At 39.6% G+C, this 25,792-nt stretch overlaps 1 long non-coding RNA gene across 1 annotated transcript; it reads left to right on the forward strand.

Moving 5' to 3' along the window:
* Window positions 1-8,801: 8,801 nt before the first annotated feature.
* On the forward strand, window positions 8,802-18,208 carry LOC140697852 (uncharacterized). The gene is made up of 3 exons (XR_012075225.1): window positions 8,802-8,874; window positions 12,578-12,772; window positions 18,066-18,208. It is a non-coding gene; the product is annotated as an uncharacterized lncRNA (long non-coding RNA).
* Window positions 18,209-25,792: the final 7,584 nt, after the last annotated feature.

Below are 25,792 nucleotides of genomic sequence, written 5' to 3' on the forward strand. Positions count from 1 at the left end.
TTGTAGAAAAATAAAACGATATCCTAGAGATGCTTATGCTTTGAAAAAGCAGTAGCGCTCTCCAACGTAAGGGGAATCGTGGACCATATGAGGTTTAAGAGATCTTTGGCCTGCCAAGGGGAGGTTTCCTCTTGATCATCTTGAATAGGAGTTGTTGAAAAGGAAATCTACCTGGGAAATCAAGGATTGAATTTGGAAAATTGGAAAAATATTGATATAATTAGGGATTTTATGGTTAAGTATGCTCTTACAATATCTCCTGATTAAAAAGGACTGCAACACCTGCTGCAGTGTTGGTGCTGGAGGGTGCTCCACAGGAACTGCAGATGGCATAAATCACTTACAAACTAATGGAACCAGGGTGGCCCCAAACTGTGTCTTCACATCTCTTTCCCACCAATCAGTTCTCGAACTCTCCAGTTCACACTTGCATACACACCCTCAGTTCACAGCCCCTGTGGTGGCTTTGGGAGTGTGCCATTAGGTCTCCCTTCAACAGCACCTGCCTTGTGGAGGGTAGGCAGCGCCAGCTGTGAACTTGGATCCACTTTGGATACCTTTGGATCCACTTTGGTCTTCGTGCTAGTCGATTATATTCTTCCCGGGCTGCTCCCAACTGATGACAGAGCACAGCAGCAGAAGTCGGTCCAGGGGCTTGTAAGTTAGGGACTCCCCTAATACAAGACCTTTGCCCCGGGGCTCCCCATCAGCCTGGTCAAGACTCAGCTGCCTGCAGTCTGAGGCTTTTCTTTCCCAGTCTACTTTTCTTCTCTTTCTCTGTAACCTTCATCTCAATCTGAAGGTCTCCCCACCAACTCCTGCTCCCTCCCAAATGTGTCCTTCATGGGTGATTCCCCCCAGTAAATCTCCTGCACATCTCAGTCTGTCTTGGTATCTGCTTTTCCAAAAGCCCAAACTACTACATTCACTCACTGTCCCACTCCTAATTTATAGGTATTTCTTCTCACAAACTTTAGGAAGAAGGCCATTGTGGTATACAACTCTAGGGGGCACCATTCACATCACCAACTATATGAATGTATTGACACTTATCTGGGGCCTAACATGATCTACCCTGGAGAATGTTCCACGTACACTTGAAAAGAATATGTATTCTGCTGTTTTGGGGGTGGAATGTCTTGTATATAGCTAATACATACACTGTGTTGTTTAAGGCTAATATTTCCTTATTGATTTTCTTCTCTGGATGATCTATCCATTAATGCGAGTGGGATGTTTAATATCCCCACTGTTAGCGTGCTACTGTCAATAACTCCTTTGTGTCTGTTAATATTTGCTACTATGTTGTGTGCATAAGTATTTACAAGTGTTATATGCTCTTGTTGGATTGTTTTCTTTATCATTATATAATATTCTTTTTTGCCTCTTGTTACAGTCTGTTTTAAAGCCTATTTTGTCTGATACAGGTAATGCTACCCCAACTCTCTTCATGTTTCCATTTGTATCTAACATCTTTCTTCTTCCCCTCATTTTCAGTCTGTGTGTGTGTCTTTAGATCTGAAGTGAATCTCTAATAGGCAGCACATATTAATTTGGATCTTTTTTTATCCTTTCAGCCACCCTATGTCTTTTGATTGAAGTTTTTCATCCATTTACTTTTAAAGTAATTACTGATAGATACATACTTATTGTTGTTTTGTTAATTGATTTCCAGTTATTTTTGTCGTTTTTCTCTCTTTCTTCTTCTCTTGATCTCTTCCCTTATGATTTGATGACTTTTTTAGCATTACATTTATATTCCTTTCTCATCATTTTTTCGGTGTCTGCTGTCAGTTTTTTGTTTGTAATTACCATGGAGTTCTTATATAATAACCTATCTATATAGCAGTCTATTTTAAGTTGATGGTTGCTTAAGGCTGAGCATGTTTTAAAAGCACTATGTTTTTACTACCCCCCATTAAGTTTTGTGTTTCTAACACCATATTTTATATCTTTTTATTTTGTGTATCCCTTAACTAATTATTGTAGGTATATACAATTTTGTTTCTTCTTCCTTTTTGCTGTTCCAATCATGTGATTTCCAATAGCCTATCTTCCAGATCACTAATTCATTCTTCTGTATCATCTAATCTGCTGTTAGTCTCCTCCAGTGTATTTTTCATTTCAGTTATCATATTCTTCAGCTCTGATTGGTTCTTGTTTACATCTTCTAGCTCTTTGTTGAAGTTCTCACTATGTTCCACCATTCTTTTCTGTTCAGTGAACATCTTATGACAATTACTTCAAACTCTTTATCTGATAGATTGCTTATCCCCATTTCATTTGGTTCTTTTTCTGAGGCTTTTTTCTCAGTCCTTCTTTTGGAATATATTACTTTGTCTCATCATCTTGCCTAACTTCCTGTGCTTGTATATAGTCAGTAGATCAGCTACATTACCAGCCTTGAAAAGTGGCTTTATGTAGAAGACGTCCTATTCAGCCCAGTAGCATGGTGCTCCCTGGAAGCCAGCTCAACATGCTTCAGAAGTGTCCCCTGTGTGGGCTGCATGTACCCTCCTGTTGTGACTGGACCAAATTCTATGAGCACTAGAGGGGCTGGCGCTCAATGTGACTGGCTGTAAGGTCCGAATGCAGCTGTTGCTCTGGTATACAGGGCCTACCTCTGGGGTGGGAGCTGCTTTGGGGGGATGCTGATGAGAGCTAGGGAACCTGTCAGGTCTGGTGGGGTGGGGGGCCACTTTGAAGGAGCACTGGTTGCATTAGGTCCATAGGTAAACCTGGGGCAGGGAGAGCCATTCTGGTAAGTTAGATGGGAAGAGTCAGAAATGACACCTGCCGACAATGGACCAGCAAGGTAGAAGATGAGCAAAAATAAACAAACACTAAAAAGCTGGCACCCACCAATTCCTCCATGCAAAGAGAAAGTTCGAACAGACCCCTGCTCCTGGGCACATGCCCTAAAATTGGTCAAAGATCTCCTTCGTGTATGGTCCAGGCTCTTTCCAACCTGCAGCCTCTGTCCTGGGACTTGAGGCAAGTGAATTTTTGTTCATGATGTTTAAGAGTGAGATCTCAGTTTCCTATATCCCTCTGGCTCTCCTAGATGTAAGCCCTGCTGGTTTTCAAAGACAAAGGTTACGGGGGCTGGTCTTTCCAGCGCAGCTCCCGCAAGCTGGGGAGCTCAAGGCGGGGTTGGGAGCCCTCTCTCCTCCGGGAGGACCTCAGAGCCTGTGACACCCCACCCGTCTGTGGTTTGCAGCGCTGGGTTGTGGGTCCCGGCCCAGACCACATTTCTGCCCCTCCCATCTGTCTCAGTGTGGCTTTTGCTTTTTATCTTTAGTTGTGGAAAATCTTTTCTGCTAGTCTTCGGGTCATTCTCGAAGCTAGTTTGTCTATATGTAGCTGTAATCTTGGCATGTCCGTGGGAGGAGGTGAGCCTGGGATCTTCCTACTCCGCCATCTTGTCCTCTAGCTGGCAGATGTCCTACTCACAGACTAGGATGCTGCTTGAGGGTTTCTGCAGCACTCCAGGACACCACCCCTACCATGCCCAAGCCAGCCAGTGAGTCTCAAAGTGGCCAGTCTAATTGGCTGCAATTACTTAAAGCCTTTCCAGTGATAGAAATAGCGTTTTAGGGCATAGAGCTGCAAGCTTTTTCTGTAAAGGGCCATAAAGTAAATACTTCTGGCTTTGTAGTCCACATAAGTCTCTGTTACAACTACTCAGCTCTCGCACTGTTGTGTGAAAGCAGTCGGAGATCAGGTGTAACATGAATGGGCATGGCCATGTTAAAATAGAACTATTTATGGTCACTACAATTTGAATTTTTTTATAATGTTTACATTTCACACATATACACACACACAAGTCTCTTTTTTTTGGTTTTTAAGTCAATCATTTAAAACTGTCAAAATCGTTTTTAGCTTGCTGGTGGGCCAAATACACAAACAGGTGGGGACCTGGACTTGGCGCACAGGATGTGTCTGGCTGACCCCTGGTTCAGGCTTCTCTGTAGGATCACTCCAGGGAGATCAGTGAGGGTGCTGCTGGTTTCGGATTGCTAACACGCTGGTCTAGTTTGGCCCTGTGAGGACACTGGATCAACTTTGATCTGAAAATGACCAGCTTGGGGAAAAGGGGAAGGTGCTCATTGCAAATTTCTCTGTATTCCTTTGGATTCCCAGCCTTGCTATTGTCAGTGTCACTGACCTCAAAAAGCTAGAAAATGTTGCTGGCTGGTTTCTTGCAATGTTCTGAGAGTTTTAAGGCCATCTTACTTGGATTATTATGTTCAGAATGAAAGTCACAGTTTAACCCCTGAGATGGTGCCTTCTTCCTGGGCAGGTGTCTATATATATAACATGTTGCAGATTAGAGAACATTCTCCCATTGCAAACATCCTGCTGTGGGATTTTTTGTTTATTTTTGTTTGTTTGCTTAGTTTGGGGGAGAGGGAGTTTTCCTTGTATATTTTTAGGAGATACAGAAAAAAAAGATAAAAGGAAAAGCCCCTTAACTTTCTACCAAATGTGACTGAATTAAGCACTGGGATGAAAATGCAATATTCTGTATGGTTTGTTTGATCACACTGTTCTCTGATGCCATATCTAATTTTTCCAGCCTGACCTTTCCTAAGATTCTGCTGGCTCTTTCATCGGGATTTAAATGAAAGGGCAAAGCATTTTGCATGAATATAGAAACAGAGTAGGAATTGTATAAATCCACTGAAGCAAAAGAGACCCAGGGCAATTGATGGCATTCGTTGAATCCACTTGCTCTCAGGGAACTTACTATCCTCCACCACACAGTGGACCCCTGGGGAATGCACTGTTTATCATTTAAGGAGGAAAAGAGGGCTGTAAAGAACAAGAATGTTCATATATCAAAATCAAACATTAATCAGACCACTGGTTTTGACTTGTCTATTTCAAGAGTAAAGACTTGGATGGTTAGTAATGTTCTGTGTACCTGTGACCCAGCCCCTCCTCCAAAAAGTATCCTTCCCCATCAAAAACAACCCACTCCCACCCCATAGACAAACAAAAGTCTTACTTTTTAACCTATAAAATAATATGAAACATGCCTAGGAATTTTCACAGTTATTGAAAGTCTAGATTAGCATCAGCTCCAAAGAACAGCGGGACCGATTGTTAAACCCAGACTCACGTTCCACGTCCTCGCTTTTCTTTTGAAGTTCCCAGTAACTTTGTCTTTTTTCTTTCCTTCTATTTTTTGTTTCCTTTTATTTTTAAAAGTTAGTTTATTTTGAGAAAATTTTAAATTATGGAAAAGTTCAAAAAATATAACATCACATTCTACCATCCAAAAATAACACATATCACATTTCCTTCTGTTACAAAAAATTAAATATTGCAACTGTAACTAAAGTCCCCCTTCCCCCTCCCCAGAAGCAACCACCATCACGAGTTTGTTGTATATTTTTCCATTCCATTTTTTGTTCTTTCCATACATATATGAATCCACAAATATTCCACAGTGCTATTTTATAGATTTATATTTAAATACATGGAATCGTTCTGTATGTATCATTCTGCATCTTGCTTTTTTTCAATCAATACTATTTTTTTAATCTTTTCATGTATATCCTCTTTCTTCTTTAAAGCTGTTCATCACTCACACTATCCTTTGGAATTATTGCCTCTGCCTTCCCAGAGCCCTAGATTCCTGATGCATCCAAATAACAATAAATAGGTCTTCCTAATTTTAAGGATTTTATTACCAAAAACGATAGGAAAATAGGAAATGCTAAATACAAGAAAGATGGAAAAGTACAGAATTTCAGAAATCATAGAAAGTTCTTAAAATAGAGCCCCATGCTATAATTCCTAATATCCTGGCCAAATAAAGATGGCGCTGGAAACCTGTATCCTGTTCTGCTTTTGTTTTTGAAAGCGGAACCCAACCAACCTCATCCTTCCTTCTGACCCAAAGAAACGATTCTGCTGACCCCACTTCCTGTAGTGAAGCTCTACCTAGACTCCTGTATTGACATGAAGGGCACAAAATAAACACTCCTTTAGTTCAAGTGGGTGCGTTGCTCTCTGAGGACCTCCAGATCAGACAGAACCCAGTTCACAAAAAGATTCAGCTGTGAAGAAGGCAGAGGGTTTAAGAGCCAGCAGTCTGGGATCCAACGGCCTGGGTTTAAATGCCAGGTCTGCCCCTGCCTAGTTCTTCAGACTTGGACAAGTTTCTTTACCTCCAGGAGTAATATTTTCTCACTTCTAAAATGAGAATAATAATAGTGGTTTGAGCATTAAGAGCTAATCTATAATGAGTCCTTGGTAAGTGTTAGTAGCTATTATTATTGTTATTGTTTTTCAGGGTCCCGCACACTCATGGTCCCACGTCGATTCACAGTCAATGAAGAGAAATGAGCCTTACGCCTCTTCCTGAAAACTTGTCATTTAGATGCAGTCAATACTCTGAGTTATCTAGTGATATTCAATTTTAAGGGCAAGCTGAGCTAAAAATCCATACATGAATATAGGTTCAAAAGTTGATATCTCACTTACGTGCAGCCCCATGAATTTTCAGGATTAAAAAACCAGCATCATTACCTTCAAGAAGGTTTGTGGGTTCACATCAGAATGCCAACTAGCGAATCAATATTTTAGCAATATTGAAGTCTGAAAAAGTGGGCCCTAAAGAATGCCCTGAGGACTGGGTGAGGCAGTTATCTGTCCCAGTTATTTATTGTCTATGAAGACAGTGGTCAACAAAGAAGATGTTTATTAGAGGTTATGATTATTTCTGCCAAACCAAGCCCACTTGGTGGAATCACAGTCACCCACAGAAGCAGGAAGATTAAAATAATTATTGGAATATTTTATATACTTGGGAAAGTATTCGCTATGATTTTTCTTTACAGGAAGGAAGTTCCTATGATAAAATCAGGTTGAATCGCCTCTGTGATCATTTAGAAGTTTGGACTGCTTGTCAAGTGTTTAGGTGGAGAAGCTACCTCTGTCAGTAATGAACAACTTTGCCAATAACCATTTTGTGTAACTCTGAAGCTCAAAAAACAAAAATCCCCCAAAATCAGAGCCAAAGGGTAGGAGGAAATTAAGGACGGGAGCTCGAAAACAAAAAAGGAATATAAAAGGCCAGTAGCAACTTGAAAGATTTTAAGCAAATGGAAAACACCAAGAACAGAAGAAACCCTTACTGAATCAGCACGTGGGTTAGGATTCAAGAGTCCACTGAAGGACAATTCTGTACCTGTCCTGAGCACAAACACACTCTGAGAGTCAAAAGTCGGCCTCCACTGTGTTCAGTACACATTCTAGAGCCTGAACTTGATTGCTACTGAAAACACTGAGGTGGTAAGTATTGTGCAGGGGTCCATAGAGGCACGATCAGTGTACACCTTATCTTCATATACATCTCAGGAAACCATTTAATGGACTTGTTTTTAAAAACGGAAGACTAAAGCCAGAGCCAATGTTTGATCAATTTCTAGCCACAGAAAACTGGACTCAGCAACCATGTCTTCTATAGCATTCTAAATTTCACTTGGGCCATATTGGATCTTATTCAAATGCACAAATAATTATTTTTAATTTCCTAATAAGAAAACACATGGAAGCCTCTGACTATTAGCTCATGCTGGACTCCTGTCTGGCCAGCTCTTTGGGTGGGGCTCTAACTCTACCCGAGGAGGTTGTTGAACACCTTGGTGCTCCCACTGTGGATTAAGATGCTTCTGGGAGATAATGTTGGCATCATTTCCTGGATTGTAAACAGGCCTCATCCAGGTTATTCATCAACCGTTAGCAAAGAGGACATATTCCTCTGATTAAGGGAGATTTTGTTCTTGGAATTGCTTCCTGAATTCATGACTGCATGGTTTTTGTCCGATTAATGGTCTCTCTGTTAACAGACAGAATTTATTTACCGTAGGTGATCCCTCACCAATGCCAAATCTACCTTTCATAGCAAGATGTCAATGTCCAGTGGATTTAAAGACAACTTTAAAACTGTGGTTTGATGATATGTATGGTATATCTAGTATAGAAAATTTTGATACTGCTCAAATTAGAGTCTACTTCTTTCCAGCCTTTTTTAAGGTGTTATCATGGTTTGGGATTATTATTGGCAAGTTTCGTGTATTTTAGGACATCAAACCCATAAATAGGAGATCAAGTTTCTACTAGCCAAGGATTCATCTTTTCCCCTTAGCTGCTAAAACATTCCACTTTGATGTGACTTAACTTTGAAAGAAAAGTTGCAGCCCATAATAAATTATTTTACCACAATGCAAAGTAACATACATACTCATTATAAAACTAACAATAAAAATAAATCCTGCATATGAAGGACTTGGATGAATTTGAGCCATTAGACAAAAAAAAAAAGGCTGATCACACATTTACTAAATATTAATTCTCTACTGAGCCATGAAATGGAACAAAGTTCTAAAGATAAATATTAATGGGGAGTTTCTGCCAATACTATCCAAAAGAATACATTATAATAGTAAACATATCAAGTGAGAATGTTTTTCCCTGGAATTAAAATAAACCAAAACTTCCTTTTAAGAAGAAATCTTTTACTGGTTTGAATTAATATAGCCTCTGTACAATTATTTTCCTTTAAACATTGATTATTTGGGACCTAGAAAGTCTTCCTAACCTTTTGGTCTTTTGAGAAAGCTCTTTGCTCTGTCCCTGTCAAATGCCTGCATGTTGACTTAGTTTTCATGAACATCTTGGTGGCTTTAATAGAAAATCTTGTATCCTAGATTTTTCTCTGCCACTCCGTGACATCATTTTAGATAAATTCTTAAAAAGAACAATGAAAAGGGTGTTTAAGATTCTACCATTTTAACAGATCTGTCATTTTCCTTCTTGATTTATCCACACACAAAAAATTAACTCACACTTCTAGAGGTAATTACTAAATTTATATATTCATAGAAAAACCAGCATACAAGTAGATGATATCACAATTTGATATTTATGAAATGCCAGTTTTCCATAAATATAGAAAGTCAGCAATTATAACGGGGATTGTTTATTAACATTTGGAAGAAAATAAATAACAAATGGGCTCACTATTCATTAAAATTCCTCAATAATATAACAACTGTCTCCATCTCAGAATAGTCCCGAGTGATGTCCATGTTTTGACTTCAGAGCAACTTACTCTCATACGCTTAAAATTATCCTTGCTAAAATATTCTCATTAGGCATTTTTGTTTTTAGTATTTTCTTAGATGTTTAGCAGTTTTAACTATTTTGTATATGTGTGTGTGTTGATTCAAAGCACAATCTTACTTGCTATCAAGAATCCGATTTGTTACCCAAGATTGTGGGTGAGATACTGAGATGGAATCAGCACGAACCTTTTCCATTAACTATGTATGTGTGTATATATATGTTAAGCCCCACTAGTCATCTTGCTCTTGTATCAAGAAACACATCAGCACCCCAGGGAAGGAACCTCAGGGTGCCCGAGGAGGGGCACGCTTACTGGTTCACAATTTAAAGACGGAAATAAGTAGTACACTCTTTATCAACCCAAACTACTAAATTTTCTAAAGAGAGCATTAAATTTTCCAAAAATCACCCTTTGATCCAGCCTTCAGAAGTTTTTCAGGTTTTGGTTTGTTTGTTATTGTGGTTGTCCCCTCTCAAAGTAACAGAGATTTAGATAAGCCATCTCTTGCCAAGGTTCCCTTCAGCTGTGGCTAAGAGAGCTATTTTAAGATGTCAGTTTCTACCCAGTTAGGTGTTGGGTTGTAGCTTTTGAAGGAAAAAAGGAAACAATGCACAAATAAAACAAGTTTAGGTAGATTATTTTCTTACAAAATGACAGCTGTCAGTTGTGGAAGAATTCACTGTTGTTGAAGAATTGAGAGTAAAAAGAAAGAATGTGGAAAGGCATACAATCAAGATCACGGGCTGTAATCGGCTCAGAGATCAGGCACTGAGCCCTTCAGAGCTCTACCAGCAATACCCACAGGCTCTTTCTCGGATTCCGCGTGGGTCGGTGAATTACTCATTCTGGCGCTCATCCAATGCACTTGAGTCATAAACATGGGTTTTGGTGTCCTCTAATCTTAGAGTTGGAAGAAAATGTTAAGGACAGCCAGCCTAACCTTCTACCCAATCTCTTCTTTCTTGTCCCCAACAAATGATTATTCAGCTTTTTTTCTGCTTAAATACATTAGCTATTACTATTCATATTCATTGCCAAATATTTAGATAACCTTTTTTACGTATGTAATATGCTCTTAAAAGGGGAAAAAATGTCCCTACAATCTCACCAACTAGATTAACCTTTGGTGCATAGCTATCTATTTATAGACACATATAAAACCATCCTATAAGGTTTGTTCTGTTACACATTTGTTTAATCTACTATATATCATGAACCTCTTTCTCCGTCAATAAGTGCTTACATAGTCATTGTAAAGCCTGTAGAGTGTGTGGATTTACTATAACTTATTCAACCAAATCCTTTATTGTTAAGTAAATACATTATTCCATATTCGTGATATTTTAAGCATTGGAATCACGATCATATATCTTTGCAAACCTTTCCAGTTATTTCTTTGAAAAAATTTCTTGAAGCTCAGCCTGTTTTAGAACTTTTCTACTGGTGGGAAATTCTGTACTTCTTGGGACAAACTTTTTCATTATTGGACAGGTCCAATTCAAATAAAAGCTGCTCCCTATTCTTTATTTTTTACTTTTGTGGGGAGAATTAATTAGGTTTTTATTTATTTATAATGGAGGTACTGGGGATTGAACCCAAGACCTTGTACATGCAAAGCACCCACTCTACCACTGAGCTGTACCCATCCTCCAGCTGCTCCCTATTCTTATAGAATAAGTCTAATTCCACTTTGGGGCTAGAGCTTTTACATACTTGATAACAACTAAAAATTACAATTACTCAAAAAATTTGCTTTCCACATTCTCACTTCCTGATGACCTTTCTCTGGGCATTCCCTGGTGGTTTCTTCTCTCTTCAGACATTTTAAAGGGTGAGGTAGAGTTACACAGATGCTGTACATTTTCATATGTTTCAAATGTTGCATGATTTCAACTGATGTGCAAAACGATCCAAAAGGCCGTCTTTTATTTTTAGGCTTGGGTGGATGTGGCAGAGATTGTTGGATTTCCCCCACCATCTAATCTATTCTCTAGGGACAGAAGATTGTGACCAGACACAAAACTACATTTCCCAACTTCCTTTGCAGCTAGCTGGCCAGCAGGATGTAATTGGAAGTGTTCTGTGGAACTCCCAGCTTAACGGGAGTTGACTCATCTGATATGACCATCCCTTTTGTTCTTCCCCTTTCTTATTTCCAATGCATGCTGGCTGGGGCCTCACCAGGACTGCGAGGTAATCTTGTGGTTGGAGGCCATGTCAGAGGATAGCAAAACTGAGCTCTAAGGGAAACCTAGTGTCTAATAACCACTAACCTTCCATTCCTGGGCTCTACTACCTAATTTCTCGACTTCTTTCAGGTGTGGGAGAAATAAATTTCTGTTTTATGTAAGCACTGTTGTTTCTGGATTTTTAAAAAAAAAAAATTTTACTCTTTTCACCTTACTAATTGCTTAATGCAATTCCCACCAGATACAGGGGTCATACCCACTAGTACTAATTGAGAATAATTATTAATTATTCCTGCCCTCCCAGGATCTTGCCTCCATATATGACAAACTCTTACTAGATAAAATAATGACCCTGTCAACAAAGAAAGCCATATAAAGTTCATATAATCAAAGTACATAATCAATTGTTTTGGAGACAAATTTCTTGATTTGTGTGATAATCCTTATAACCTTGTATTCAACTAACACCCTAGCCTGGTATATACTAAACACTCAGAGCTTATCACAATAGTCTACTTGGAAACTAATAAATTCTGTTTAATCCTCTCTGTAATTGTCCAAAGCAGGATGGTTTGGTTGAAACAAAGACAGAAGTTGAAGCGAATGTCAAAGAGATGAGTTGAGAGAAGAAATAAACTGATGTTCATGATCTCAGGGGTCTGTGTGAATGTATGACTATTTCTTAGAAGGCGATGAATATAAAAACACATGGGAAAAAAAGATTTGGTTGGAGAAGTTACAAAGGAGAAAACAAAAGAGATAGAATCCTGCCAATTATCTTGTGACTTTAAGTACTAGGCAGCTACAAAATCTTTGTTCCCTTCTGTCGCTGTTCTCCTTTTTTTTTTTTTTTTGCATTTTCCTTGGCTCACAGTGAGACATAAACTGCAGAAGAATATATGGAGCCATAATTGCAAGTGTCATTCAGCAGTCAGAAGACTCAAGAGAGAAGGGAAAGGAAGAGGAGTCCTAATCATCTGATGGTCATGGAGAACTTGTGGGGTTTGCTGTTTGCAGCCACTGTCATTAAAATATATCCATGTGTTTGATTTCCATTTTAAATCGCTTTCCTATTATGCAGAAATTGAATGATATTAACATAAATAGTCAATTTAAATGTAAGACAACAATGATGAATATAATTCAACAGCAATGTTACAAAGCCATTTTAAATCAACTTTTTAAAAATAGGTTTAAATTTCATTCAATGTATACTTTTTAATATAGTTACAAATTCTTTCAGAAAACAACCATGGAAGTTTTGAGTCTACTGAATTACCACTAAAGATCTGCCAAGGAAGAAATTATAAATGAATTTTAATGACTTTAATGGCAGTCATTTCCAGCTGGGAAACATCAGAAAAGAGATGTTTACCTTTTTCTACAGAAGTCAAGAAGAAATGAAAGGTTTCTGGTCATCAAGGGAAGTGTGTTTGGGGTAAGATTCTATCTTAGGTATAATGATTTCTCTTTCTATTTTGGTTATCTAGAAAAAGCAAAGGAAGAATGACAAAGGGGGAAATGCTCAAGAGAATTCTTTCCTTGGGAAGCTCTTGAGTAAGTAGTAACGGAAATTATCGCAGCTAAAGTACCCACCCAGCACACACAAAATCAGCAACGGCCCTAGGTACCTAACATAGCCAGCACGGACTTCATACACCTCAGGAAAGATTTCAACTGTTAACTAGAAATGAAGGAACATTGAATGGTGACCATCATCCAGTGCATAATCATAGGAGCTGATTCCAAAAGTTTATTGGTGAGAATTATTTACTTTTATTTACAATTAAAACGTGTTCTAGATTCACCTACTTCAAATAAAAAGTGGTGGAAAGATTTGCTTGTTTTGTGATCACTTAAAATGGTTAGGATGAAAAAGGAAGCGAAAGACCTTTGTTCCCATTGTAGAAACAACAACAACAACACAGCCTGGAAAAATTCAAAATTACACTTGTCAGTGGGGCTGGCAAAGAACAGAGGATGCAAAGAAGCCTTGGTTCACTGAATTCCAGAGACAAACAAGCACTGCATAGACAAGAAGAGAACGTAGGGGCTTCCATCACGTCCTGCGAAGTTGAGAACTACAAATCTGACTATTTGCTAAGCTTCCCCCATGAGGATCTATGCACTGGTATTTGGCTATAATTATCATAGACTAGAATTTTCCTAAGTAAATTTCTTTGAATAAAAAAAAAATTCTGAAGTAAAACAGGTACCAGATGCCTACCACATCTCCCTCCGAGAAGCCATTCTGGAAAAAGTGTCTGAACTTACTTGAATCGGTGTTTCTTAGGTGTATTTAATCATGGAATCCTTTTTATTACTCACCCCCACCACCACCACAACAGAAGCTCATGGGATTATCCCACAGAACTTCGTTATCTGTGGCTCTCACTTTGGGAAATGTGGCCTTAAGTGTCAATATGCTTGGCTCCTGAGCAGCCGGAGATCGCCATGCCTCAAGATGGCAAAAGGCAAGTGGGTTCAGAACTGAGAACCCCGGAGCACACAGAAATCAGCACATACTGCTGCAAGTTGTAGCAAGGCGAGGGCAAGGAAGGGGAGACGGCATGGCTGCAGAGGGCTTCTCTTAGAAGCTCAAATTTAAAAGACGGATCAAAGGGCATAGGACCAAGGATAAAACGTGAAGGATAATGTTATCACAGTGGAGACTGAAAAGGCTGAAACTTGCAAAAATGGTTAAGGACGACGACTGTTCAGTGATTAATCTGGAGTAGTAGGAAGAACTTGGCAGGGAGATGAGGGCTCTCATATTCACTCTGCCTCCAGTTCCCTGGGGGGCCTCCAAAGACCCCCCCAATATAAGGAGGGCCTCACCGCTAAACAGGAGACTTGGGGTCACTTATCTCTCCAAACTTCCTGTTCTTGATTTTCAGTGTTACTTCAAATCATGCTCAAACCCATCATGCTTTTTTATTTTCCCCTTATTGGACTTTTGTGGGAACCTGCATCAAAGAGGCTGGATGCTTATCATGTCGAGAAGCTCCCCTTTGTAGTTCTGACCACAGTCATTTGTCAAAACAACGATGTAGGTAGATTGATGGCATGGCTTCTAATTCTACATACCTCCAGGAAATCATTTATTTTGTAGCTGATTCTTTTTTCTCCCCCACCCCCCGAAAAAGGAAGATGGATTAAAGTTCTATTCCAGAACAGGATTCTTTCCAATAGGTAATAAAGTTGAAAATCCACAAAACTAGAAACTTTAGGGAAGACGTTAAAAACTTGCATTGCTATTCCTGAAATTAGAAAATTGGTCAAGGAACTTCAATTCTTGATTTTGAGATTTCCTAGTGCAGGCGATCGCCTAACTGCTAATTTCATTAATTTTGTGGGGATGCTATTATAATATCCATGAAGAAACCATGAAATAAAAATATACAGAATGAGACCAGGCAGTTCTGCTGTTCGGTCACACGCGACACAAGTTCAGCTTGCGTTTTGTCAAATACCCTCAGCAGGCCCTGGCTCCACATCTTCACCCGAGCAAAAAGTCTGCGCATAGCAACGTATAAAGACAAGTTCTTGTTGTCAAACAATCTCCATAATGATGTGAAGCACTTAGAGGCCACAACATAATACAGTTGCACTGCCATGCTAACTAATGAACGAAATTATAAAAATAATTATGTGCTTAAGTATTTTGGTCAAAACAGAAACTCAGACTATCGGAAGTGCAAGAAAACTGTTAGCAATTAACTGAGGAGGGTTTGCAAAGTGGTAGCCAGCACTCACAAACTAGCCACAAACGCCATTATTTGGTTATGATTTATTTGACATGGGCAGTCTTTTTTTAAAGGCAGTCAACTAGTAAATCGTACAGGGGGATTGCTGTAACAGCTTGCACCTGTTGTCCTACACCCAGCCTGATTCAATACTTAACTACTTGAACAGACTCTTCAAACTTTTGAGTTTGACATTCTCATCCCTAGTCAAGATTTTCAAAGCTAGAAAGGACTTTGGAAATAATCTAATTCAATGGATTTACAGCTGTTGATGGACCAACAAAAGGGTAGGAATTTTTATATTGATAAATAAGACAATTTTTCCCTCCAAAATAATGACTACCTATATCATCATGCTATCATAAAATAAAATTATTTTTACAATAAAAAATAGAACAGTTGTTTCTAAGAAAAGGCACTTAGCAATCTTCCAGTAACAAATATATAATGATGTAGCTGTAATAGTGTATTTTTTTCTTATTCACCACTCACTAACCAATGAAAACTTCCTTACAGACTGACACTGCCTCTCAAACTAATGTCTGGAAGCCATTGACCTGGTTCAACAACTCATTTTCGAAATGAGGATATGGGTTCCATGTTCCCAAAGTGGCACGGCTGGTAAAAGCCAAAGTCAGACCCATCACCCAGCTTTCCAGTGCCAAGACTAAGGGTGTTTAACTTTACCAGCTGCTGGAAGGCACTGTGTCATAAGGCTTTTCTGAAGTCAGATTGAGCCCAGTAAAATCCTGGCTTGGCTGTAGAACCTTGTGGCGAGTTAGTAAAAGTCCCAAAGTTCCTCTACCAGTGCCTTCCACATTGGACAGGTTCATTTATTTAAGTTCTTTGTCTCTGTCTTCCCATTCATCCAGCATGCACGTTGCTGCATGTGAGACACAATTTCCTGTCTAAATCTATGGGAGGTGTAACCCGGAGGATGGCTAACGACACTTACGTTTCCCTTTGTCGCCCTCACAAAGCCAGGCCTGTTTGCTCTCTCCCCAAGATCAGCCCCAGAAAGGGGCTGTGGGTTTGCAGGGAAAGAAGACAAGGTGGTGGCCAAAAAATTAATAGAAAATCAAATTAAGTCTTTACTGTCATCTCCTGGAAATGCCACAAAAAAAAAAAAAAGGCTCATAAACCACAGCAAATCTTTCTGAAACCCTCTTCCCCTCCCTGCTGCCCTGCTCCCCGCGCACAGCTCCTTGGTGCCAGAGCCAATCCTCATGCTCCCGCCTTGCTCCCAGCTCTCAGAAACCCACCCTCCCATTTAGCCAGAGCAGCCTTGCTAGCTCTTTTTTTTTTTTCTCCACTCTCTCTTTTTGGCCTTTTTCTCTCTTCAATGAGTAATACCCTTCATCTGCAATATAAATCCCGTTAACCTGCTTTCTCTTCAATTTCCTCCTCCCTCCTTACTCTGACTTATGTGATCAGGCCAAGACTTGGGCTCCTTAGAAGCTGGTTTGGGGGCGGGGGATGGCGTGTAGGCAATCATGCTTTAATAGTTGGGTCCCTGCCACGTATTTATTTGCCATATATTTATGCTACAAAAATACTTTGTATTCTCACACATAGTTAAACTTCTTACATTGGCAAATGCACAGGAAACATTATTATTTGCATTTTACAGAGTAAGGAATCAAGTAAAGAAGGGGCATAATTGATTGCTTGTGGTCACACAAGCCACTTGAACAAGACTAGAGTAGTTGCTTTGTTCTTGTCCCTGTCTTTGAAAACATTTTCAACAGTAAATATTTGTCAACCGTAGTATTTACTGAGCACTTACTATATTCCAGGCACAGTTTGAGATGCCAGGAAAATAGGAATAAACAAGGCAGACAAGATCCCTGCACTTATGAACACTGTTATTACAGCTGGGAGGGGGAGAAATGGGGAGTACACGGACGGATGAGTAAGTGCTCAGATAGTGATAAGTGCTATAAAGGAAACAGCACAGAGTGATACAATGGCCAGTAAGGGGGTGGGGGGTGGGCTGGCGGCTAATTGAGTCTACATGGACTGGGGAAGAGTTGAGGTCAGATCATTCTAGGAGAGGAACAGCAAATATGAAGGGTCCTAAGACTGGGGAGTGGGGGGAAATGTGGAGGGGGAAGGGAGATTTGTGTGTTGGTAAAATGGAAAGGAAGTCAGTGCCAGTGGAGACTGGAGTAAGTTTGGCAGTGGACACATTAGAAAAGGTGGCCAGGGTCCAGGTCACATGGAGGCTTATAGGTCGGGACTAGGAGCTGGAATTTACTCTCATTGCAATGGGAAGCAATTAGAATTCTTAAAGCAGAGGAGAAATATGATCTGATTATTTTTATAAAAGCCATCAGGCTACGTGGGAAAAGGATTTGAGGGAGGCTGCATGGAAGGATATTGCTCTGATTTAAGCAGGACGTGCAGTTGTTGGACAAGGGGAGTAGCAGGGGAGGTCAGGAAAAGTAGACTGCTTCAGGGCGTATTTTCAGGTAAAACAAATAAAACTTACTGAGGAACTGGATTTGGAGGTGAAAAAAATGATGAGGCCTAATTTAGCAACTGGTGAATGGAGAGTTGAGCTATTTCTGAGACAGAGAAGAATGTAAAATATAGGGATGTGGGCAGAATCCAGTTCCTGTTTTACCTGTGCTAACCCTGAGATGCCTCGTAGCCAGGAAGGTAGCTATGTCAAATGACAACCAGGAGTCTGTCGTGGGGAAGGTCAGTGTGCAGCTCTCTCTGTCCAGAATACCTTCCTCCCCTTTTCATCAATTTCCTACTCATCCTTCAGGTGTCAGTTCAGATGCATCTCTCTGGAAGTTAGTCAATAAGAAATAGCCTAGAATTCCAGCTAAGTAGGACTGGAAGGTACCATAAGTCTGAACAGGCATAGTATCAAGTCACATTGCTGGGGGTCAAGGCAGGTCAAGGAGGACCAGGGACAATTGCTGTGGGTCCAGAAAGGTGTGGTTCAGAATCTTCTCTCTTGTCTTCTTGTCACAGAATTAAGTCTGAAGAAGAAGAGGCCAACTCACAGAGGAGAGGAGAGCCCAGCTGAGAGACAAAGAGCAACTTTTACCTGAAGCATCTGGAAGCCAGTTCCACCCCTGGGCTTTATAGCAGCCAATAAATCTGCTCACACTTTGGGATTTTCTGCTACTTGCATCTGAAAGAGACCCTGATCAGTCAGATTGGAATAAGGCAGCATCTCCATCCTTATCTTATTTTTGAGGAAGGAGTCTTATTACAAACAAAAATGATGCATGCTTAGGGTCTGGGTGATGGATAATAAGTGCAATTCCTGATCTGTAATGTCAGAGAAAGACCTGAAATATTCAATAGTCTTATCTCTTCCATTCTTGAATCAAGCTTTCCTTTTTTTTTTTTTTTTGGCTTAAGGTGGCAACATTTCCTATTAATTTATAAATAAATATCTGTGACATTTATGTTAACTAATACAGATGAGTACAGGTAGGATTCAGATTTACCCTACAAAGAAGTGAAAGCTTGAAAGAAAAATTAGTCAGCTATTTTTATTTGGGGGAAATAGGATAAGCCAATGAATCAAGAAGTCGACCCACAATTAGTGTTCCTATTGTGTCTCCTACAAAATTCAAAACAGCCCATATTTCAGGTTTCTTTCAGGTAAATATTTATAGTTTATTTCAGGAGGTGTGAACAAGGCAACATGAAAGATAACTCTTACTGCTCTCAGAACTCAAGGTAATTTTAAAAGAAGTGAATGGAAAGGGAAAGAGCCTCTTAACCAATTAGCCACACTACACTTTAGAATTAAAATTACCCAGACACATGAGAGGTCCAAGTAGTCTCATTTATATCATCAGAGAGGTTCTGCAGCTATTTAAATGCATAAGAGCATAAGAGTTTTAATGGTACAACAATAAAATGATTAAGATCACGTAGAAGTAGGTAGGACCTATATCCCTTCCAGTGATGGAGATGTTTAATGAGGCAGAAGAATAGCTTTCATTACCTGGTTTATTTTCCAGTTCAAGTAATTCCTGTATTATCGTGATGTAAAGAAGAGAGTTTTCTAACTATAAATTTTCTTTTGTCTTCTTCCATAGACAGTATATGTTTAGTTGCTCTTACCAAAGGTTATATTTATCAGTTTAGATTTATTAGCTTAAATCAACACACACATTGAAAGAACCTCCCAACTCTTGCAGATAATTTTTTCAGAGTTCTGAGGAGAATGACGTGGAAAACGATGGTAACACAAGGAAAAGTAAGTCCCTTTTTCTAAAGCTTTATCAATATTGGGAGCAAGAATATTATTTTCCAAACAAAAAAAAGTGTAAAATAGTTATGTGCTTACCTTATTATTTTTATAGCCAATTTTTATTCCTTGTCATAATCAGCTTGCTTACCTTCTGAAATTTTTGGTGCAAATCAGAGAAGTGGTGACCAACATTTAGGTAACTTAGGCCTATGCTCGATGGCTCATTGATTATTGGACAGAAAACAATTCTAGGTTCCCTCTCTCTGGCAGGATGGTAAGAATGCAGATTACTGCCTGCTGCTCTAAGAACGGACTGGGTTCCTAGAATTTAGTATTCACTTTGGTGGATATTAGAAGAGAATCTTAGGAATTTTTAGGAAAAGAATTGCTTTTCTTCTCTCCTTTGTGTTTTTGTTGTTGTTGTTGTTTAAAAACATTTGGGGAAAAGTGTACATGCCTCAGTCAAGTCATGTTGCATATTTCTCAACCGTCTTTTTCTCTACCATTCCCCTCTGGAGAAAATCTTATTTTAATCAATGAATTTAAATTAAATCATTTTAATTAATTACAATTTAGATTAAATTAAATTTCTCCCCAATGAGAAGGATTAAATATTAAGGAATAAGATTTTATTATCTCTAAGATTCTTTTAACTCCCCTCGCAAGAACCAACTTTCACCCCTTTGGGGAGATGAACGCTGAGATCCCCTTTCTAACCGAGCACAGTGAGGAAGGTGGGCTCACCATAAAGATCCTGGAGAACGTCCCACAGTGACAGCACAGCCGGGCTTCAGAAAAACTGCTGAGCAATTCAGCCAACAGCTGGCTCCATCATCTCATAGCTGAGCTTTCTCTACGTAGCTTTCCCTTACTCTGAGCAAGCAGCCGCCTGAATGCCAGCCGTTCACAGATGCTTTTGGAATCAGGAGTGTCCATAGCATCACCTGCGGCTCGGCTGCCGACAAGAACACGATCAATGGGAGAGCCACTCGTGACCTGGCTCATCAAGGTACTCACCCGGGGGCTATGTTCTAAAGCAGGTTTTCAAAAAAGAAAAAATAAATCTGATAATTTCCCAGGACCTCTTTTTCCTCTTCCTATTAATTTACCAGGTGGTAACAGCAGATTCAGAAAAATGTAAGTTCAGGGTGGTTTTCTTCTTGGTTTGTGTTAGACAGTGATGCTTTCTGCTGTGGCCAATCCTATCCCTTCTCTTTCCTATAGTACAGAAATTTCTTAATTTCTGGCAGAAAATAATACCCTTTCTTGTTTACTAGCACTGTGACATGTTTATATCTTTTCTGTCATTTTAATGGGTTTTAAGTTTAAGAAAAGGAAAAACGTATGTCCTTAGTCCACCATCCTGCTCCCGTCCCCTAGATCTCCAAGTTCCTCTCCTCAGTTTTCCTTGCTTAAACCATTGGCGTTAAAAACAAAACAAAACAAAACAAAGTCCCCCAGCCCCATCAGTCAGTGAGAAGCCATCCTGCAATTTCTTTTCCCAAATACGGAAGTTGCAGAGTAAGACATCCCCTTACTTCTCCAGCAACGTTCTCACCTGTATGAACACAAGCCAGGAGCCCACGGTGAGGCTCGTGAGTCCAAACTGCAGGGCCCCACCAGCAGTGAGATGTGCGCATCTGGGAGGGTGCCTTGTTCCATTACACCGTGGCTTCCTCCATCCCAGTCATTGCAGAAAATAGGTTAATTAACAAGCCGACTTCAGCCTTGCTAAATTTATTATGAATTATATGTTCAGGGATGTTGGTGAAAGGCCAACACTGGCATCTCTTTAACTAGTAATTATTGTGTTTTATTGTTGGGGACCTATAACGCATTAGCCAGCCGGGACTCGGCTTTATTAGAATGCACGTGGCTCCCCGGTTCCATGCATATTTATTATGTGAGAGAATGGGATTCTTCTTCTCTAGCCTTCACTAATTTAAAAGAAGATATCCTCAATGAAATGTATTCAAATATTTTGACATTTTGCTTCACCTCACTTACAGAGCAGAAATTGTTTCTGACAGTTATTATACAGTGCTGGAATCCTGCTGCTTCCGCTGCCGAGGAACAGGTTGAAAAGACACAGCGCTTGCATTTTGTTCAAAGAGTGATTCTGTGGCTTAGAAATAGCAGCACTGTCAGCTGTGATTCACTGAGAGTTTAGATAATATCCAGTCTGTAGTCACTGCGAACAGGGGCTTCTGGTCTTGGAGCGGAAGGAAATGAATGGGAGCTGGTGCCCTGAGGTTACTCAGGAGGACGAGGGCAAAATATGTAGCTGGCATCAGGCCATCTAAAATTTGGGAAGAAATCTTCCTCCCCCTTCTCCACGTGGTCAGCCCCCCATTATAACAGGCTTAAATTTCAAATGCATCTATTTGCACAAGACGCATAACAGTAAATGTTAAACTGAAACACTGGGGCATTCCAGAATCTTGAACTGTCTAAAGCAATTAGAGGCAACATTTGATAGGCGTTTCTTTGATCTCACTGTGCTGAAAGCCAAAAATCGCTCTCGGATCATCCGTAGGTGGCACGGGATGATATGCCACAGAACGACTAACTAACCTAACAAGCAACCTTATGTGATGTCTTTGGGATACCTCTGGTTTATTCAGTAGACTTCTGCTCTGAATGCAAAAGTATTCTTCTGAAGTGATAGGATAAAATATTTACTTGCAAAGGGCCTGATAGTAGCAGCGGCAGAGTTTGGCACCAACGGATCATCACAGAGCTCCTGAGACAACCAGCAGCAAGGAAAAATCCATTCATCAGAGGATTGGATGATAAATCATCCAGAGCCATGATTTATCAGTTTTTCTCCCATTTCACATCCAACCCAAGGCTATGTCTGGAATCAGAGCAGCAGTTTAGAGTCAAGACTGAACAAGGATGCTGTCAGAGGGGCCAGGAGGACTCAACCGACCATACGGCGTGTACGGAGCCATGGCTGACTCTGTTGGGCATAAGTCAAAGTGAAGAGTACACCCGTGTGGGGATTTAACCTGTTCTTGCAGGTTAACAAACACATCACAGATGGAGGAGATGCTGACATTAAAAGGGAAAACTCACAGGGTTGTGGCTCTGTCTACAACAGACCAAAGGATCTAGAAATCAGACTGGTGCAGACATGCACCCAGGGGACAGAGGGTGTTCTGGGTTTGACATCCAGGTGGGTTAAGGCTGAGGTGGCCCAGCTAAGGAATAGGCTGAGAAGCCCCAGGAAGGGCCTCAGCAGAAGAAAAGGATCCTGCAGCAGATCAGGGGATTTATTTGCTGGCGACGTCCCCAGGGACCTGTGAGTAAATCTGGAGAGCACTGAGGGGTGACGAGTCCCATTATTCATCGAAATGAGACACGGCCAATTCAGCCTCATTAGGGGTCTCTGCCGGGCGGGGAGAGGTCATACCCCAGCAACAACTTGGGAATAGATGAGAAAAGGCTTTGCCATTTTGGAAAAATGAAAAGAAATACATCTAGATTTTTTTTTAGGTAAAGTCGACCCTAAAGGAACTGCAGAAAAATGTCTCCATTAAACCAAGTAAGTTGTTCCGGGGGTCTCTCTCGGTGAATTAAAGCTGCTTAAGCAGGAAGAGAGGAAGCAGGATCTTAAAGCATGGATCACACTGAATAGCAAATTATCTGATCCTGGTCTTATTCACTTTTATATCTCTTGTTAGTACCTTACAAAATGCTGGACACACAGTAAGTGCTAAATAAATATTTGTAACTGAACGTCAGACTCTTTCATGTCCAACGTAGTCACAATGCGGAAGCAGGTGGGAAGCCATATATTGTGATAGCTTTGAAGTCAGCATTAACTGTGGCTACCCAGATAACTTCTTAAAAGACAAGATTTGTGGGTTCTAAAAATATTTCATTGTTCCAGACTATCTCTAAGTTTCTGGATTTCTGAATCTCAGCAATTCATAGGTTCTCCACTGGTCATGATAATGTAGTTAAGTGCTTGACATGTGTTGTCTCATTTTGAGGTAATTTTGCTATCCCCAACATATTAAAATATTGATTAACATATAAAATATTGATTAAAATACATTAAAATATTGATTAATATATATTAAATATTGATTCATGTATTAATTGATATACATATATATGATTTATGTGGGTGGCAGATGCATATTTAATGGTCTACCATATGCTAGGTATTTTATCTTTTTTTTTCCTTAACAAATAAATTTTTATTAACACACATGAGAATTTCAGAATGTTTTTTGATAAATGCCTACCTTTGGAAATAAATCAGAATTCTTGGACGTTAAATCATTCAACCGAAGCGAGGAAAAAAGATTTTTTAATAGAGATAGTATTAGCTAAGGAGGAGACGACCAAAAAACTACTGCAGAGAAGACAGAAAAAACCAGGACAAGAGGACAGGACGCACTGCCCACTTCCACGGGGGCAGAAAAATTTAGCAGGAAAGAGAGAGAGATGCTGAGAAAGTCTTGGTGGAAAGCCAGTCTTAGAGAACAACTTCTCTTAAAACTAGACTTAGAACAACTCCAGAAAAATGAACTATTTCAATCTTTATCAAGAGTCTGCTATGTGTGGTAAGCCCATCCAGGCTTGACACATCTAATTGCACATTTGTACACCCATGAAAACACTCAGAGGCAAATCACATCATTCTGTTTTTGCCCCTTCTTTTCTGGAGGAGAACCTATGGCTGGATTCGGACACTTTTAAATCCATGACAAGGCACAAGTGGAGCAGGACTCTAGGACAAAGCCCTCTGCCCAGTTTCTAGGCCGGTTTCTACCAGGTATTTCTAATAACAATGAACTAATACTTGCTGACCACTCACTAAATGCCAGGCACCGTGTTTTAAAAAGCCTAGAACTTGATCATGGAAGGTTTTATGGGTGACTGTTATCCTCCCTGTTTTACACTAAGGAAATGAAGGGAGGGGGTAAGTAACTTGCCCAAAGCCACACGGCAAGTAGCAGAACAGGCTGTGAAGCCAGGCAGTCCGACTCCAAAGCCCATCAACTAATTAATAAATCCAAAAGCACTGGGGACACAGCTCTGTTTTCTGACTTCTTTGTGTTTCTCTTTGTGAATGAAGACCTGACAGAAGCGTTTGTGCCTCTTGCCCACTTTGTTCAAGTGAGGACAAGTTTTTGATAGAAAACAGCCTTCACACAAGGTTAATTAATGTGTAAAATGTGCCAATATCCTTGTGCCTTTCAAAGCACTTTCAAGTTGAGGATCATCTCAAGCTAACATCAACCTGACCTCATTTGTCATAGTCATTAACCTTCTTTAACTTTTGAAACAAATTCCCAAATACTAGCACTGATTGCCTAATCACCACACAAAGTGAGTTATACCTTGTTAGTCTGATAATGGTTCGCTAAAACACAGGGTAATTTGAAGCAATCACTAGTTCCTATCCAATTAAATGAACTATTGTTCTTTACTGAAGCATTAGATGGTCTAAATCTTACTCATTCAGAGCTTTCCAAAGATTTTTGCTCCCTTCTAAATTAACCTGAGGTTTCACCATATGCATTATCATTAAAATGTAAAAACTGCTTTGGGAGCCAATTATATAGCTTGCTTTATAATTTTACCTTTATTTGCACACTTGGACACTAAATCATTCAACTTTCACAAATCTTCCCTACCTAAAATCATCCCATTCAAAGTTGAATATCATTAATAACATTATCAATATTTACTCGAAGTTCATTTCAGATAGTTAATATGCTTCAAATCACATTTTATTTGACCTTTTATTTAGATCATCGATCGAAATAACTTTCAAGATATTTTTGATACACACATTTAGTTATTTTTGGCATTTCAGTGTTAGCAAACTTGGTTTTCTCTAAGCATTGAATTCAGCACAAGGTAGGTCAAATTCCAGCTTTGATATTAGTAAAGCCATAGCAGCTTTCTTTTGGTTTAACTTTACATGATGTATCCTTCCCATTCTTTTTCAATTTTCTTGTTTATTATTTTTTCCAGCTTTATTGAGATAAAGTTGACATGTGGCATTGCGTAAGTTTAAGGTGTACAAGGTGATTTGATACATATATATTTTGTGAAATGATTACCACAGTAAGATTGGTTAACACATCCATCACCTCATATAATTACAATTTTTGTGTGTAGTGAGAATATTTAAGATCTACTCTCTCCCTTTTTTTTATGATAACAGCTTTATTGAGATATAATTCACATACCGTGCAATTCACCCAGTGGGTTTTAGTATACTCACGGCGGGGTGCAACCATCACCACAATCAGTTCTAGAATATTTCGTCACATCTAAAAGAAACCTGGTACCCGTTAGCAGTCACTTCACATAAGTGGAAACATAAAACATGTGGTCCTTTGTGTCTGGTTTCTTTCATAGCATCATGTTTTCAGCTTCTATCTGTGTTGTAATATGAATCAGTACTTCTTTTAATTGCCAAATAATAGTCTATTGCATGGTCATACCACATTTTATTTAG

This window comes from Vicugna pacos, chromosome 8, assembly GCF_048564905.1.
Source record: "Vicugna pacos chromosome 8, VicPac4, whole genome shotgun sequence".
Lineage (NCBI taxonomy): Eukaryota > Metazoa > Chordata > Mammalia > Artiodactyla > Camelidae > Vicugna > Vicugna pacos.